The 17,209-nt window shown below is 48.9% G+C and overlaps 1 protein-coding gene across 1 annotated transcript in view; it reads left to right on the forward strand.

Annotated features, from left to right (window-relative positions):
- Positions 1-17,209, forward strand: part of MACF1 (microtubule actin crosslinking factor 1) — a 990,087-nt gene that overhangs the window by 472 nt on the left and 972,406 nt on the right. The window lies entirely within an intron of this gene.

Here is a 17,209-nt window from a genome sequence, read left to right on the forward strand (position 1 = left end):
AGTCGTTGAGGGCGCGGGGTGCAGCTGCTGTGGAAACCCCAGGGTGGGGCCCCCGAGGTCGAGGTGGCATGAGGTCGGAGGGGTGCTGCACCCTGAGAGATCGTGAAGCAGTCTTGAGACAGCTGTCTTGAGAGTGCCCGACCGGAGGAACCGGTTCACAGCGAAGCAGCCCCAGCAGCTGTTGGGTACAACGTGTGATGTCAGGGGCGCCAGATGTGGCGTGCCTGGAGAGCCAGGAGTTAAGTTCACCAGGCCACACATGTCACTCTGTAGAGGGAATCAGATGTGGGGTGTACAAGGCTTCACATGCGGGGAGCCGAGATCCCCGGTATGTTGTGAGGTGCACCATCCTCGGGGTGCCAGGAAGTGTGTCGGAGGCATCAGCATGTGTGTTTCAGGGGGCATGATGGGAGGTGTGCATCAGCCTCGGAATGTGAGGCGCTTCAGGGTTGTTGTGGCAGGAACATTAGTTCTTGGGTGTCAAGAGGACGTTCTGTAGACAGCTGATAGGGACCTGGCGTTTTGTGTGCGCCAGATGTATAGTGATCGTAGAAGTACCATGTTATGTCATCAGCACTCCATGTCTGGTGCCAGGAACACTAGTGCATCGAGGTCTCACCCCTGGAATGTCAGAAGCCACAGATGTGTGAGATGAGGTGCATCCTCCTCGGGGTGTCGGATGCATCCGTTCTGTGTTGGCAGGTGGGCCACGTCTTCTCTGCCAGGGGCTGGCTGTTGGGATCCTTAGCCTTGACTCTGAGCAGCATCAGGCTGTGCCCAGATGTGGTCTTAGGAGCACTAAGGGTGGAGTGATAACAGGAGTACCAGGTGACTTATGCCATCGGCGCTGGATGGCTGCTGTCAGCAGCTCCGGATAGAACACCACATGGCCCATAGATACACACCCTTGGGGGATGTCAGAGCACAGAATGCGAGTGACGTCAGGGGGTGCACCATGGTGACACTGAGATAGGTGTAAAGGCCTGGCTGAAGAGAGGGCATGGTAGAAGAGGTCAGGGGACACCCAGGGGAGTATGATGTCACATTAGAGGCCTTGTGAGAGTATGCAGGAGGTCATCCTGGAGCACGTGTGTTAAATGTCTTTCCTTGCTGAGAGCACACTTTGTGGATCTCCTTGAAGCCTTTGTCACAGTGAGCCCATGCCAAAGGATCGGAGAGACCACAGTGGGGGGGAATGTGTATGCCCGGTCGAGGTGATGAGGCGCTAGAAGATGACTGTGAGGTTTTGGCTCACTGGAGGGATGTTGAGGACATGCTGGAGACGAAGCATTTGGATCCAGTCATCGAGCACTGATCAAAGAAAGCAGGGGAGTGTGCACAGAATACATGTGCTGTCCTCAGTATTTCATTTGGGGCTGTCCTAGCTCCAAGGAGCAGCAGTGTGCTTTACAGAGAACATTATTGTAATTGTATTTAAATAGCGCTTACTACCCATGACGAGGCATTGAAGCACTTTGTAGCTAGTAGCACGCTATTCTGGAACTCAGTTATTGTAGGACTAGTATCTCAAACATGAGGTTCTCTACTTAGAACAATATTTTGTGCATTAAGTCGTTGACATCTCATCACAGAAACCAGTATGTGTTGAGGCATTACATTGTTAAGTAGGTGTTTTCAGGATATACTGCATCTGTGTTGCACAGCACATAAACCATTCTCACACTACTGATGATCATCAAACAGACGAAAAAGACACTCCGTAATGTTATATAATAGTCCTTGAGACTATGGCATGTTGGTACCCAAACCCCTACAGTGCTTAGAGGCCATATGAGCGGAAAAACAATGCTCTACAAATTTTGTTAGAGTAATATACCATAGTCATCAGTTGAGGCAGAGTAAGTTAAAATCATTTGCTCAGATTTTTGACCCAGGGCCGGAGCTGGGATTAGGACCCAGGCTTCTAGGGTCTAATGTCTCTGTTGGAGGAAAGATGGGCAGCCACTGTTGTCATTCTGCTGGCCTATTCGTTTTGGGCTCATTGGTGGTAGTCCCGTCTTTGGGTCGTTAAGGCTATAGCAGACAATACTGATGATGTGTGTCAGACAAGTATTAGTGCCACTTCATTGTTAAGGAGTTTGTGTTTGTGTGGGGCCAAGTCTGAAGAATAGTATTAATGGTGCCATGTTTGTGTTGGAGTTGAACGGTTGTGTAACTAGTTTGGCGAGGTTGGTGACACTGCAGTGTCTAGTGACGGGGAGATGCCTCTCTCTCTGATCTTCTCTTTCTTCTGTTAGCTCAGTAGTAGAAGGACACTGACTACAGCCTCACTGCTGCTACCTTTCCGTGAGTCCGAGATGTTAGTCCTTAGTACGAGGTGTTTGCATTTGCCACAAGATAGCACACTATTTGAGACGCAGCTTTGATAAAGAAAGTGTAGCCTGGAGTTGGAATGATGTCTCGGCTCTGGTAGGATTGCTCATTGTGTTGTCTATAATAAGCTTACTCGGGCCCCTTGTGTCTGAAAGTTTGCAAGAGACGAGTTACGTACGTGTCTACCTAAATTTAAATCGGCACTAGACAAGAACGACAAATCTATAGAATGGACCCATTTTCTTACCTGCTGCAACGTCATACAGCCACTTCTCCAGCTTTGTCCTGGCTGTTAGCTATAAATGTGATGCATGTCTCTGAAAGCCTATGTACTTTTTTGGGAATTATATTGTTTCTCCTGGCACAACCACGTTCAAGGCCCGGGCCGAGATGCTATAATACCAGCTGTAATGTTACACAGCTTACATGACAGTATAGTTATTTGCAGACCTCTGTTCGCACACAATCGCAGTCTTAAAACAAGCCACCGTGCTCAACACACTAGGCCATCTCTCAAACACAGTCAGGCCTGTTGGCTTTGTCAGTGCTCACGTGTCGTGGTCAGGGGTTGCGGGAGTCAGCCTGAGAATCCCCCAGGATTTGTGTTTCCATTTATGAGATTAGTGTGTCTCGTTTTTGAGGCAACTTCTGGAACTAAAACAACAACTGGTTAACGTTTTCCTAGCACAGGCCTGCTGGCTTTGAACGTTCTGTGCTCCGGCGCCTTGCATCGGGCTCCTAAGCCGCTCACCGAGGCCCCACGTGCTCAGGGCCCTGGGGAGGGGTGCCGGTTGGCTGCATTGGGTGAGGCATTTTCTCTTGCTGCTCTGGTGATCGGTGGTTAATTAACTGTGCAGCGCTCCATGTTGTTGATGCTTACCCTGCATGGAAACAGGCAGAGGCCGATCCAGGCTTGTTGTTGCCTTCACCTGGGTGTTGGGCAGGAGATGGTGCGGGGGATTGGAATCCCGGCCTGGTGCTCTGACGCACTGTGCGTGGCCCAGCTCTTGGGCGTAGTGGCTCCTGCCTTCCCGCAAGGCTTTTGCGGTAAAAGGATTGGTGTGAAATAGGAGTCCTTCTCGTTTCTGTCGCCGCACTCGAGCCCCTCAGTCTGTCACAGCATTTGTGGCTCAGCTCGTGGGCACCAGCTCTTCCGGGTCAAGTCACAGGCCCAGAGGGGACAGTATTTGTGTCTTAGCTCGTGGGTACCAGTTCTTCTGGGTCCAGTCACAGGCCCAGAAGGGACATTATTTGTGTCTCAGCTCGTGGGCTCCAGCTCTTCCTGGTCCAGTCACAGGCCCAGAGGGGACATTATTTGTGTCTCAGCTCGTGGGCACCAGCTCTTCCTGGTCCAGTCAAAGGCCCAGAGGGGACATTATTTGTGGCTCAGCTCGTGGGCACCAGCTCTTCCGGGTCCAGTCACAGGCCCAGAGGGGTCATTATTTGTGTCTCAGCTCGTGGGCTCCAGCTCTTCCTGGTCCAGTCACAGGCCCAGAGGGGACATTATTTGTGTCTCAGCTCGTGGGCACCAGCTCTTCCTGGTCCAGTCACAGGCTCAGAGGAGACATTATTTGTGTCTCAGGTCGTGGGCACCAGCTCTTCCTGGTCCAGTTACAGGCCCAGAGGGGACATTATTTGTGTCCCAGCTCGCGGGCACCAGCTCTTCCGGGTCCAGTCACAGGCCCAGAGGGGACAGTATTTGTGGCTCAGCTCGTGGGCACCAGCTCTTCCGGGTCCAGTCACAGGCCCAGGGGTGACAGTATTTGTGGCTCAGCTCGTGGGCACCAGCTCTTCCGGGTCCAGTCACAGGCCCAGGGGTGACAGTATTTGTGGCTCAGCTCGTGGGCACCAGCTCTTCCGGGTCCAGTCACAGGCCCAGAGGGGACAGTATTTGTGGCTCAGCTCGTGGGCACCAGCTCTTCCGGGTCCAGTCACAGGCCCAGGGGTGACAGTATTTGTGGCTCAGCTCGTGGGTACCAGCTCTTCCGGGTCCAGTCACAGGCCCAGAGGGGACAGTATTTGTGTCTCAGCTCGTGGGTACCAGCTCTTCCGGGTCCAGTCACAGGCCCAGAGGGGACATTATTTGTGTCTCAGCTCGTGGGCTCCAGCTCTTCCTGGTCCAGTCACAGGCCCAGAGGGGACATTATTTGTGGCTCAGCTCCTGGGCACCAGCTCTTCCGGGTCCAGTCACAGGCCCAGAGGGGACATTATTTGTGTCTCAGCTCGTGGGCTCCAGCTCTTCCTGGTCCAGTCACAGGCCTAGAGGGGACATTATTTGTGTCTCAGCTCGTGGGCACCAGCTCTTCCTGGTCCAGTCACAGGCCCAGAGGGGACATTATTTGTGTCTCAGCTCGTGGGCACCAGCTCTTCCTGGTCCAGTCACAGGCCCAGAGGGGACATTATTTGTGGCTCCGCTCGTGGGCACCAGCTTTTCCGGGTCCAGTCACAGGCCCAGAGGGGACAGTATTTGTGTCTCAGCTCGTGGGCACCAGCTCTTCCGGGTCCACTCACAGGCTCGGAGGGGACAGTATTTGTGTCTCAGCTCGTGGGCACCAGCTCTTCATGGTCCTGTCACGCGTCCAGAGGTGACATGATTTGTTGCTCAGCTTGTATTTAAAGATCCTTGGTCATTCTGTTTCTTACTCGGGTTGTGGTTGCACCAGTCCCTGCTAGTGTTCCCAGGTGCTGTGATCACAATATTTGTGGCTTAAATCGTGCTCATGCCCACTCCTCTTGGTGCTCACAGGCCCCGCGCTTTAGTTTGTGGTGGCATTGGTCCTGGTGGGGTTTGGAAGCCCTCTGGTCCCATTGCTCATGGCTTGGAGACAAACAGGTTCTGAGAGTGTTCACAGGCCCCCTAGTCGCGTTGCTTATGATTTTGCTACCTCGTGTCGGTGCTTAAAGTATCTCTGTTACATTATTGTTTCTCATCTCACGATCACTTAAGCTCGCACACTGCACTATGCATTATTCATGGTCCAGCTTGTGCTGGCACCGGTTCCTCATGGAGCTGACAGCCTTCAGGCAATCAATCAATCAATCAGGATTTATAAAGCTCGGCTAATGACCTAATAGGTCCCGGAGGCTTATTCGAACAGCCAGGTCTTGAGGGCCATACGTAATTCCGGAAGTGAGGTGATCCGCAGGTGCGTGGGGAGGCTGTTTCAGGTTTGTGCTTTGATGTGAGAGAAGGAGCGTCCTCACTTCTGCTTCCGTGGATGCTGGGCGTATGTGCAAGTGAAAGGGAGACGCAGCGTAGTCTTATCGAGGGTTGATGGAAGCTCAGGCGGCGGATAATGTAGGATGGTCCTTGGATGTGTGGAGCCTTGTGTGCATGAGTTGGCAGCTTTATTTGGCATCTCTTCTGTACGAGAAGCCAGTGGTGTTGCCTGAGATGGGTTGTGATGTGGGTTTGTTGGGGAAGACCGAGGATGACTCTATCTGCGGCATTCTGTATGGCCTGAAGTCTCTGTAGAAGGTGTGCGGAGATTCCTACGTAGAGGGAATTATCAGAGTCCAGTCGGCTGGTGATGAGGGCTTGTCACAGTGTGTCTCCACATGAAGATCTTGCATAGCATTTGCAGAGCGAGGAAGCAGGCGAAGGAGATGGTGTTGATCTCTGATTTCATGGTGAGTTTGTTGTCAATGATAATTCTGAGGTTTCCGACGTTTGTCATGCATCTGTGGAAGTTGGTTCTGGCGGTCATTCACATTGCTCATAATGAAGTTTGTGGTTGTATCAGTCCCATTCACTTGCCCTATGTCAACTTTATTTGGAGCTTAGCTTGTGGTCTCACAGGCTCCAGTTGTTGCTTCCAAGCCGTGTGATCATATTATTTGCGGGTCAGTTTGTGCTCTTGCCAGTTCCGTCGGTGTTGGGACCCTCTCTGCTCGGATTGTGGTGCAGCTTTTGGTTGTACAAGCTCTTCTCGTTGCTTACAGCGTCTGTGGTCACATTATTTGTGGCTCATCCTGTGATCCCAGCAGCTCCTGTCTGTGCTCTCGGGTCCAATCGTCGCATTATTCATAAAGCAGCATGTAGTTGCCCTTGTTTTTGTGGTTACATTATTTGTGATGTCGTTTGTGGTCGCATTGGTACGCGGTGGTGCTGAGCTGACAGGCCCTGCAGTCACATTATTTGTGGTGCCGTGTGTGGTTGCCGGCACTCCCTGTGGTGCAATTCTTTGTGGTGCAGCTCGTGGTCACACCGCTTCCTGTCCGCGGCCTCTGGTCACATTCTTCACGGTGCACCTCGTGCTCTCGTTGATCCCTGTTATGGGGCCTGTAGCCATGTTCTTTGATGCTCAGCCATGGTGGAGCCGGCTTCTCCTCTGGCTCACAGGTGGGGTGTTCACCTTCTTGGATCAGCGCCTGGTTGCTCCTGCCAAGCTGGTGCCCAGTGTCTGCGGTGCAGGCATTGCCTGGGTTCATGGGGGGCGAGGGGTCTGCTGTCTCCTCTAGGTCTGGACGTTCAGTTTATTTTGCTGCCAGGAACTGCTGTGGACATTACAATGTGTGAGCTCTCGCCCAGCGGAGTTGGGGACGTCTCGGTCCCTGTGGAAGTGGGAAGTCCAGCTCAGACGCTGCCTCCCTCCCTCCCGGCTGGTGCATGTGTCACCGCCTCGGGTGCGGAGCAGGAAAAGAGGAAGCGGAACGCATGGTTCTGGTGTCTTGATTTAGCCACTGATTAGAAGCTTAACAGCGCGTTCCCTGGAGGGGAGAGCGGGATCGTTCAATCGGAGCACACTTGAACCAACACATCCCGATGAGCCCCGCGTACACACAACTTTAAGCTGCTGGTGTTAATTCCGCCTTGGAAGGGTCATGTGGTGCCCAGCAGACTCTGTGCTGTGGGGTATGTTGGAAGATGCCTCCTGCTTTTAAACTCTGGGTTCATTGCTGGCAGTGGTCGAAGTGAGGGAGGGGAAAGAGGGCCTGAGGGGCACGACATGCCCTTACTTTTTAATTTGAGAAAAACAGTTCCCCCTACTTTTTGTCAAAAGACAACCTCCTGGAACGATTAATTCCGACAGCTGAAACGCTTCAGCTTCAGCTGCAGCGAGTCTCCTGTGCTGTGAAACCGAGGGAGGGGCAGACAGCTAACCAAGCCCTCCTGTCAGGGTGCCTACTGCCTGAAAGAAATGTATGTGTGTGCAAGTGGTCCACCTTCAAATGTAAAGGGTGCTTGGAGGCTGGTATTAGCTTTAATTAATAGAATCACTTACTCACAACATACATTTATTGTTCTTGAGAGGAACTGTAAGGGAGCTACCAGCTAAGATGGGAAGTGGGTGTTTTTAAAAGACAGTTACCTCCCCGCCCCTAAAATGCTTCCAGATGACACACATTTATTCATTTTGACGGGTATTGAGGAATTGTAAGGGAGCTGCCAGCTAAGCTGTGAAGTGTGTGCTTATAAAAGACAGTTATAAAAAAAACTACACTCCATCAGTTATTAGCCGCTTAACTGCGGCGGCAATTCTGCCGCGGTGCGGCGGTTTAAAGGAGTGGCCGGGGCCCTGTCGGCCAACGGATGTGCACAGCACTAGGAAGGTAGTGCTCGCAACGGCTGTTGCCCGACGCACGCATGAAAAAAAATCTATATTTTGGAACACTTTTTCTCGTAAACATTTTTGCGAATTCTGTAGCTACCCTAGCTTATACTATGTGATATGTACGTTTAAAATAATGACTTACATGTTCACAGTGCTAACTGTCACAGACTGGGACTGCATAGCACTAAACGTACGCAAGTCACTATTCTCCACAGCACCAACTAATAGAGGTTTCATAATGTCCGATAGTGCATTTCCCACTGATTAACATAACTTATTTTTAATTTTTATTTTCACTGTGTTTTTTTATATGTAGTTACCGGAAGGTGAAAGACCGAAAAAAGTTTGAGAATATTTAGGGTTTTAGCCATGCCCACACGCTCACTAACCACGCAGTATCACAGTTCCCATACTTTTTTTTAATGCACTTCAAACACTGATTGCTAGGAGGGTTGCTTGCTGTTGTACGCTGCTGTGGGTTGTCAGATTTATCGTGCTGTTACTCCTCATTGAGATGCATTGCTGGATCTGGTGTGCTGTTCCCTGGTGTCTGGGCTCATTGCTAGGTGCTGTTCCTTGCTAGGGTGTGTAGGGTCCCTGTTACAGTGGTGTACTACCAGAATTGCTGTAGAAGTTTAATCTATTGCCAAATGTTGTCTTTTACTTCTGTTGTCGCTATGTGTTGCTAGTTATGCCTTGTTGTTTGAGTACATTTCCAGATACTTACTGCAGTTGCCTCTGCCAGGTCAGGGTGCTGCTCTGGTATTAACGTAGATGTCTTTCATGCTCTGCAGAATGCCTTTTGATATTCCCTATTGTCCGTTTGTAGTGCTAGATGTACTGTTGTTATAGTTCATTTGTTGGCATGGCTGCTCTTGTTAGGTCCCTTCTTGAATGTGGCCTGTCATTCTGTTGTCTGGGTGTATTGCTAATCATGTGTGCTATCCTGTTGGTGGGGTGTGTTGATATGACTGCTCTTATTGGATTATTGAACTCTGTTGGTAGATGTCACGTGCTCCTCTTCTCTGTTGTCTGGATATTTTGTGATTTGCGCCTCAAGTGACTTCCCACTGCTGTGGTTCTTTGCCAGACATTTGCTTATCGTACTCTGCGGCTTGCTCCTCCTTGAATTGCTCGATACCATTTGTTTTTCTCTATGATTAGTTTGTGATGCTAGATGTGTTGTGCTGTTGTTGGGTAAAACACCAGGGTCTCCTATCACCCAGTGCAGAGTAAGATGTGGCCTATTTTTTTTTTTTACTGTCCGATACTTGTAGTGGCCTACTATTTCCTGTTTACGGAATGCATCAACAAAAATAGCAAGATGTTCCTTTTTTTAGACTGAAGGTACATTGTAGGCCGAGGCACACAGCTAAATATGGCATATTGTTCATGGTTGACAGTGCATTCCTAGATGCGGCATGCTGTTTTTGGGGTGAGTTGCTAGATGTGTTTTGTTGTTGGGTGAGTTGCTAATGTGGCTTGCTGTTCCAATGAATCACTAGATTTTCCATCTTCTTCCTTTTTGGGAGAGTATACTGCTAGATTTCCTGTTGTATAAATGCGTTACCATGTGATTTCTATTGTTGATATGCAATGTCACAAGTGGCCTGCTATTGAGGGTGCATTGGCGGTCGTGGCATGTTTTTGTCCAGTTCCATCATTAGAAGTCTGTTGTCTGAACACATTGATAGATATTTTCTGATGATCCCTTTCGGGGTGCACTGACAGACCACACAGCTTGGAGTGAATTGCTAGATATGACTTGCCCTTAACTATTGCCAATGCGCATTGCAAGATGTGGCATTCTGTCGTTGGGATGAGTAGAAGGTTGGGTTGCCTGTGAGGCAAATTTTCCCACCATCGTACAAAATTAGCTGCTTGTCAGGCAAGCACTGTTACACTGTTTAAGGCAGCCACGTGTATCATTTAGTAGTGCAAAGACGGAAGGCAACTTCAGGGAATGCATGTTAAGTATTCCAGTAGCAACACAATAAGCACTCGGTAAGGCTCTCAAACCAATTTAGTGAAACAAAACATTAATGTATCTATAAAATAAGACTAGAACAACGATAATTGGACCCGTCCCTGCAAAGCTATAGAGTTTCAAGGTAACAATTACATTTCATACTTTTTGTTTCTGCAAGTACAGTCAGTGAAACGTCCTGTGGGATTGTCACAAGTGTGCATGGAGACCCCCCCCCCCTCCAGGAGCACAGCACCTTCCAGCTCCAGACTGCCTCTTGCTTTCAGTGAGGGCAGAGAGGCTGGATCATTCATTCGCCTTGTGTAGCCAGGATAATTCACATCTTTCAGACTTTGCTTTGGGGGTAACTCTCTGGCTTTTGTGTCCAAGACAGTCTCTTCTGGTTTTTCTGAGTTTTCCTGGTGCAAGTTCAGTCCTTGATGCTGACATCAGAGCCTTGTCTTCCACTGGAAAGTTCTCCTTCCAGATTCCAGCTCACGGTGAGTGGGCGTTGGCTTCATTATTGACTTTCAAGTTCCAATAAGAATATTCCAAAGACCAGTGTCAAACCAGTTACAATTGGGTAACTGCTGTGCTTCACAAGTAGTGTTTTCAGCACCGTGTTGTTTCTTCTGACCTCCAGGAGATTGGCCCATGCTGACCCTTAGTTAGACATACACAGCTCTTGGCATGGACGATGACAGCAGTCTCCCGCCTATGCTTCCAAGTTCTGCTTCATGTACTTTTGTCGTCTGGCGGACGTCCTGATTTCTTCAGACTTTTCGATTCTGCTCTGTCTCTTGAGAGCACTCACTCTGGTGGCTGACTGGCCACACAGGAGCCCAGCCGCTTCCTTTTGGTTGGGGGTCTACGTCCAGATCTTGACCTGTATGTGGCAAGCAGCAGACTTCACCACATGAAGCATGCCAGTGTAAATCCGAAGCATTTGTTTCAAGCACCATCAGATGGAGCAAACCTAATAGATGTAGATGGTGGCCCTGCTCTGACTCTCCTCCCCGATCCACTCCCTAGTTCACTATGTTTCTCACAGTTGAAACTCTAGAAGGTGATTGGTCGCTTTGCAACTGTTAACAGTAAAAAAAAAAAGTGTTGCTTTTCAAAGAAGGTAATTTACATTCATTCCCTTCCATGACAAACTACGCTAGTCTTATCAAAACGGGTTTGGTGACCCATATTTCTATGCCCTTTACAGCAATGGGCATATCCTCCTCTACACGTTCCTTTGCAATTTCATTTTGGTGCCTCCCAGGGATGTGATGTCGACCTCTGCCAGCTTCAGGCTGCAGGCCCTTGTGCGTTCGTGCAGATGGACTCGGTCTGCCTCTTTTTGTAGGTTCCACATGCAGAGAACAGTCTGACTGTACTATTGTGGTTTAGAAACTAAATGCAGTGCGTGAACATGCAATTACAAGTACTCATATTATGTGTCTTACAAATTCTCTTCTGGTATTAAAGGGAACGTACAGAGAAAGGAGTTAAGTGATTTCTTAATTTGCAGAGTTGAAGTACCTGCAACAGCTAGCGAAGAAAATGGAAAGAAACCATGCGGAAAAGCAGATTTTCCTAAAGTGTGTGTTGCTAGGTAAAGTTTGTTGGGGCATAATGTTAGATGTGGCATTTCGTTGGGATGAACTGTCGGATGTGGTTCGAGTTTAGACTATTTTCAGGTGCAGCGTCAAATTTGACATGCTATTATGTTTTTGGGGGGTTCATTTATGGATGCGTCCTACTATTATCTATTGTTGCACTATGTTTAAAAATGTGTTGTACTGTGCATTGGTAAATTCATGATTCTTTTATAACTTTGTTTGCTGGTTTGCTGCGTGAGAGATGGGGCAATTTGTTGGGTTGCAGTGCCGTATATTTGGATGCTCTGCTAGATTGCTGTGTAGATCCTTATTGTTGAGATGCGTTAGCTGTGTCTATTTCTTGGTTGATGGGCTGCACTGTCAGATGTGACATTCTTATGATAAGATGTATTAGCATATGTGCCATTGACACCAACGCCATGAAACACCCACTAGTTGTACATGTGGTTGACCGAATAGTATATTACATGTTATGTTCTTAAAGGTTATCGCCAGAAGTGACCTGCTGTTTCCTGTTGCCAGAAGTAGTGGGCTTCTGTTAGTGCGTTGTTAGCTGTAATGTGGTGTTTCAAGTTACCTGGGTGGTTTCCTTGAGGTCGCCTGCCTTTTGTCATGGCGCATTGCCAGCTGCGTCATGCCCTTGTTGTACATTGCCAGATGTGCTGTTGGATTAAATTGCCAGATCTGGAGTAGTATTCTGGGCATGTGTTGCTTTATGTGACTGCTGTTTTCGTGTGCTTTCATGGATGTTTTGTTTTTTAGCATGCGTAGCCACATTTGGTGTGTTTTTCGTTAGTTGAGGGCTTGGCAGCACGTGGTTTGCTTCTGCTAGATGCATCGCTTGATGCCACCTGTTGTTTCCTGGTGTGTGAACATTTTGCATGTTTCCCAGCTTTGGGATGCGTTGTTATGTGGCTTGTTATATATTGTTATGTAGGTGGGTTGGTGTTTCTTCGGGCCTCCATACTGCCACTGTTTTGGGAGGCAATGCTCCTTAAAAAACAAACAAAAGAAAAACATGTTTGTTTAGTCTGAAAGCCAAAGGCAGAATGCTTTCCGAGCTTTTTTAATCCCTTGCTTGCATGCATACATTTTTGTCTGTTTTACCTATTCAATTGCAATTACAAACATTTCTCTGATTTAGTACATTGTGAATGTGAGAGAGGAGCCCCACCAGTGCACGAGTGGCTAGACTCCAAAAACATATTAGACAGCTTTCTTTCCATAATACTAACTCTCCTGCCTTCATTTTGATAATAGACACCTTTTTTGCAAACATAACAACTTGATTAGAAATGCAAATTACCAGTTTAGACTCACCAGGCAGATCAAACCTTTCTTACCTCCTGAACAAGACATTGAGGAAGTAAGTAATTCAAGCTCTGATCTTAGAGTACAGGAATTGTATTCTAGCTGGAAGTCCCCAAATTCATCTGTCCTCTCTTATAGCTTCTTTACATTCTGCATGACAATCGATCTCAGGGGCGCACTGCTTCAGTCTTATCACCCCCCATCCTCCTCTCTCTGAGTAGGCTTCCAATGGATGGTAGATGCATGGTCAAACGTGTCTACCTGGTTCATAAAATCATCAGTCGGATCACTTGCAAAAACCAGCCAAGAAACTGTAGGTCTCTGGCGTCCACCTACTCCCTGGTTCTGAAATACTTTCACTTGAAATTCCTGCTTTTAGTAAAAGTCACACCTCGAGCCTATCCTACTCTGGCTGCACTTCTAAAGCCTAGAATGTCAAATCTCGAATAAACCGCACCATCACTTCCTTATGGCTTTCAAAAAATAACTTGAGCACTTCCTCCTTAACCAGTACTTCTTTTTGTGGTCTCCCTCGTGTGACGGTCTCCTGATGAGTCTCAGGAGGGTGTTTTGGTTTCTTATTCTTCATGCCAGAACACCCTCTTAACTGGCCCCATGTTGCAGTCCTAGAAACATTGACGCATGAAGCTCTTATTACCCCACAGATGACAAAAGTGCTTCCTGCTCCATACAGTTGTCTTACTCCTAAGGTGTTAATAATTATCATAGCAATGAATACAACACTTGCATTATGTCATGGACCCTGCTGAAAGAGTACCTGGTGTTTAATAAATAGATAAGCCAAACGATATTGCACATTAAAGTTGGATCTTAAAATGGGCATAGTATTGTGGTACCATTCATATATGTATGCTTGTGCCGCAATCCTCTGCCATCGTCTCAGATTCTTTGTGTGGGTGTACATTATGTGCCATCATTTTATTATTAGGATGTTTTACTCGTAGAGTATCTTGTGTAAAAGGCTCTAATGCTATTGGGCCTGGTAAATACTATGTGAAAACCTCCTCAGTTAATCTGGTTAGCTAGTAGTATATTTAAAGTATTTATAACACAGCCTCCATTAAGTCCGTTATGGCCACAGCAGAATCGGTGGGATGCCATGCGGAACCAGACATGTCTCTAACTCTTCCTAGCCCTAGCTGCCCTTTGTGGGCACTAATCTATTGCAAACCCTCTACATTTTCCAACAGGCCATTTACACTCTGTATTCTTTTACTGGGGTATCAAGAAATGTTTGGAGGAGAAAGTGCACCTTCATCTCTGAGCCTGGACCCTCAACCAAGGGCAGGTTCAGCCTGTGCATGAACCCTCAGTCCAAGGCCAGCTCCAGCTCTGAGTCTGGACCCTCAATCTAAGGGCAGCTTCAGCTCTGAGTCTGGACCCTCGACCAAGGGCAGGTCCAGCTCTGAGCCTGGACCCTCAACCAAGGGCAGGTCCAGCTCTGAGTCTGGACCCTCAATCTAAGGGCAGCCCCATCTCTGAGTCTGGACCCTCAATCCAAGGCCAGCTCCAGCTCTGAGTCTGGACCCTCAATCTAAGGGCAGCTTCAGCTCTGAGTCTGGACCCTCGACCAAGGGCAGGTCCAGCTCTGAGCCTGGACCCTCAACCAAGGGCAGGTCCAGCTCTGAGTCTGGACCCTCAATCTAAGGGCAGCCCCATCTCTGAGTCTGGACCCTCAGTCCAAGGCCAGCTCCAGCCCTGAGTCTGGACCCTCAATCTAAGGGTAGCTCCTGCCCTGAGTCTGAACTCTCAGTCCAAGGCCAGCTCTAGCTCCGGAGAGAGGGCTTAAATCCAAGAAGCATGCCACAACCCGCAATGTACCCCACAAACAGAGAGATTCATATAACTATGCAGAACCATGACTACGTTTAGCAATGCACCCTGACCATACACATTAACAGAACATCAATAGAACACTACATAGAGCAGAACACACTTGGCCAGCAGAAACAGCAGCCCAAACTTGGCATTGTCTTATGATGACAGCTGCTGCATCTTGAAGCTGGCCAGCAACAGGGCTTTTCATCCATCAGGGTTCCCTAGCATCGCTCTACATCTACAATATCACTTGAACTGAAAGTAGAACAACCTGCAGTGCACCAGACTGCATGCAACTCTGGAAGCACCTTGCAGCTCAACTCGAACATAGCACCTCAAAAATACCTGTGTCAAAAGAAACCAGTACAACGTATCAAGCAATGCACGTTAACAACACAAAAGTCATCATTGTTTAGCAATGCACCGTGACAAGGAACAGTCATTCTCCTTGACAGCAACTGCAAGCCGCATCTAGCAATGCAAACACAGCAGGTGACATCTAGTAATGCCTTTTTTTTTTTGTAAATATTTTATTTGGAAAACCACATAGATATTGCTTTGGAAAGTACAGACAAAAGCCTACAACCCTTAGGGCCGGCAATAAAGAACAAATCGTGCAAAGCCAAATGAGCACAGCATAGCAACTATCGGTCCTAGGGTATAGCACATCGTAAAATCAGGATTTATATCAAAGCGTGTCTGCGAAACAACCGGTTGTGAGAGGTTTCCATTTTATAATAAGGGAATGAGGATCTTAAGAACATACAATCTAGCAAAGTCTTAATTGGAGCAGACCATGTAACAGGATGAAAGCATTCAGCATGAAACGATAGGAAGGTAATTCAAGGACACGAAAAGCAAGATATGTAAGCATATATTAACGTGCGCTAACCCGGTGCTCCTCCCGATAGAACGACAATCAATGTAAAAACAAGTAGCGCACATTGCAAGATTCCTCCCAGATTGAACTAAACTCAAGCCCCCATCTGATCAAAGGTACACAATAAAGAAGAAAAGGAGAAAAAAGAAAAACAAAGAGAAGAAGGCCATAGAAATAAAGAAAGAAAACAAAACCCCATCCCCCACCCTGCATACCAGCAGAAGGCTACGGCCACCCCCCCCCCATGGGCATGCCTATCGCCCTAACAAAGAAAAACCCCCAGACTATGGAGAAATTGGAGGAGGAGCCCTCGCGTCCGCCCCTTAGTCCCACCCCCTCTCCGACCCGTTACGTCTCAGAAGAGAGTGTAAACCCTCCCAGAAGAAAGCGGCCATCTTAACATTATTCAGCACACCCCCCCGCCACAGTTGCAATACCAGACCAAGTCCCGCGTCATCACCGGAATCACCAACGTAGTAGAGCTATCATGTCCCGCTCATCCTTGGCCAGTTCGAGCACGAATAAAAACAGTCCCCAGCTCCCTGGTCCCACCGGCAGTCAAATCAGGTGGCCATAACTGCCCCCCATGAGCCACTCGAGTAGTCTGAGCGGACAGCCCCCCTGTAACGACTACTATTTTCCAGTGTTCGCAATCAGAGATAGGAAGTGTCTGGCTTTGACGGTCAGCAGCGATCAATCGAGTCAGGGAAACAAAGGAGTTGTCCGTCGTGCAAATATGGCCGATGTACGCACTGTCCTCAGGGTCCAGTCCATAGTACCTCCGAGAGTCTGCAACCGCCACTAATTGAACATAGCCTTCCAAACAACCCATCCCTGTCTCATCCGCGTCTTCCGGCACCATATCCGAGGCAGCAACCACCCGGGAGTCGGGAACGGCCAGCAGTCCATGGCTCAGGGAGGTGCAACAGTCCTCAATAGCCAGGAGAACATCTCTCAGGGTGCATTCCCTCTCTCCACCTTCAGTGGTTGTAACGCTCCTTGCCCCCGAGGGCCCCCCAGACTGGAGGGTACACATCTTGTCGTGCGTCCTGGGTCGCATTACCCCTTAGCAGCAGATGTTGCGATTATGCTGGAGCCATTCAGGACATTCCGTATTTTAGCGCCACAGACATCCAAGCAACCATGTAGAGGGAGGGAATCAGAAATCCGACACTGGAGATTGCCGGTCTCACCGAGAACCAGGTCCCCTCGGGGCAGCCCATCAGCAAAATCCAATACAGGCGTCAAAACTGCTGGGAGTTCCCGGACATCCACCGTAAAGAGAGTCGACCAAAGAGCGGTAAAATGCTCAGGGTAATCGCCTGTCATACGCCTGTGGCCGCCGGCAAAATCGAGCGAGCCGCAACTCCCGCCGGAGTTCACCGGTCTTTGTTGCCCAGCTACTACCGCCGCTGTGCATCTCACCACCGGCAGTGCAGCCACTGGAGGCCCCGGAGTACAATCGGTTCAGGCCACAACCCTTGCTTCGACGTTGCTCAGTCATCCGGGGCGAGCTCGGAATTGCGCGGTTGGGCACCGCTTCGTCTCAGCAGCAAGGGGATGGGGGTTAAGTGCAGGATAGATGCCAGGATGTTAGGAAGGGAGAGGGCGGGCAGCGGAGCCGGGCGCCTATGCGGCCATCTTGGTCGACGTCTTGGCTCCTCCCGACTAGTAATGCCTTTTGATTAAATTCCACACTCGAAGCTGTCCTTGG

Source organism: Lissotriton helveticus, chromosome 3_1 (genome assembly GCF_964261635.1).
Source record: "Lissotriton helveticus chromosome 3_1, aLisHel1.1, whole genome shotgun sequence".
Lineage (NCBI taxonomy): Eukaryota > Metazoa > Chordata > Amphibia > Caudata > Salamandridae > Lissotriton > Lissotriton helveticus.